This window comes from Bactrocera latifrons, unplaced genomic scaffold (assembly GCF_001853355.1).
Source record: "Bactrocera latifrons isolate USDA-ARS-PBARC rearing strain unplaced genomic scaffold, ASM185335v1 scaffold_83, whole genome shotgun sequence".
NCBI lineage: Eukaryota > Metazoa > Arthropoda > Insecta > Diptera > Tephritidae > Bactrocera > Bactrocera latifrons.
Window position 1 is genome coordinate 1,295,032 of NW_017537523.1, and position 1,492 is coordinate 1,296,523.

At 26.3% G+C, this 1,492-nt stretch overlaps 1 protein-coding gene across 1 annotated transcript in view; it reads right to left on the reverse strand.

The window, feature by feature from the left end:
* The window catches only part of LOC108977062 (transient-receptor-potential-like protein), a gene marked incomplete in the record, with an annotated part of 49,517 nt that extends 48,277 nt beyond the window's left edge, over nucleotides 1-1,240 (reverse strand). Inside the window, 1 exon segment of the mRNA XM_018946558.1 lies at nucleotides 736-1,240.
* Nucleotides 1,241-1,492: the final 252 nt, after the last annotated feature.

Sequence of the window (1,492 nt, forward strand, 5' to 3'; positions counted from 1 at the left end):
GCATTTTGTTGTTTTTATTTAATTTCAATCTATTTAATTTAATTTTTTTTATTTATGCATTTTAACTGAATTATTACTTATTTTATAAATTTCATTTCGCACACAATTTATTTATTTTATTTTATTGTTTTAATGTAATAATGCATTTAATTTAATTTAACTTAACTTAATTTAATTTAATTTAATTTAATTTAGTTCAATTTAATTTAACTTAATTTAATTTAATATTGTGTTATTTTATATTTTTCTATATTCAATTTTGATCCATTTTATTTAATATAATTATTCTTATTTGAAGTTGTTTAAATTTATTTAATTTTTTTTTTTAATTTTTTAATATTTGTTATTTATTGAATTTGAGATTTCTTAAATAATTTTATTTTAATTCGGTTTTTAATTTTTTACTTTTATTTTGCTTATTAATTTTGTATACATATTTTATTTTATTATGTTAATTGCCCCTATTTTTAATTGATTTAATTGCGTAGAATATATATTTAAAGAAATGTTTTAATTAAATTATTTAAAGTTAGCAAGCACTTAAAATTTTTTTCTATTTTCATTCGAATTAATATAAAATGTAGACCTTCACTTCAAAATAATTTAGTTTTATCCATATAATTATTATGCGAATCAGTTTTTAATTAAGAATTCATTTTTCGTTTAAGGTTTAATTTTTTTACTTTTTTTTTATCCATTTTATTATGATTGTTATAAATGTTTTTGACTCATTACCTGATCAAATTTTTTCTTTTGCACTTCAAACACTATTTAATCACAATTATATAAGTATTAAACACTTTTCTGCTACTTAATTTATTTTTTATTTAATTTTTAACTTCTGAATTTTTTACTTGAATACATTTACTTTTCAAATTATCAGAATATCATCCATGACAAACACTTTAGAAACACGATCTAAGGGTTATTTAAAAACACAAAACTTTCCGCAACACTTCGGCGAGCGCTTAACAGCTACAACAACACCGCAAAACTACCAACAACAGCGTGACACTTCCGCGTGAAGAGCTGCGACCGTTTCGACAGCGCTTTACAGTTATCCGGTTTTCGCGTACGCGGCTGAAGTGTTGCGCGACACGCGCCCACTACTTTAATATTCACTAATTCGTTCACGCAATTTTATTCGCTCGACAAAATGAATAGAATTCCTTGTTTGATAGTGTTTTGTTTGTATTCCCAGCACTTGACGGACGCCCGTTGCCACTTGCGCGAAAATACCGTTGCGTTTTGAGTGCGCTCGCCATGGGGCGTTGAAATTTATATAGCACCAACGTGGTAGCAATAACAATAGCAATATGATGACAGACAAATGAGCCTAATTTAATTAGGCTAAAACGTTAAATATTTGTTGTAAAGCGTGTTGGTTATGTGGTGTGTGGTGTGTGGCCAGAACGAGAAATACTTACTGTAGTATACATGCAGACTTATGTATTTCCTATGAAATAACAGTTTTGATGGATATCGATGGCGC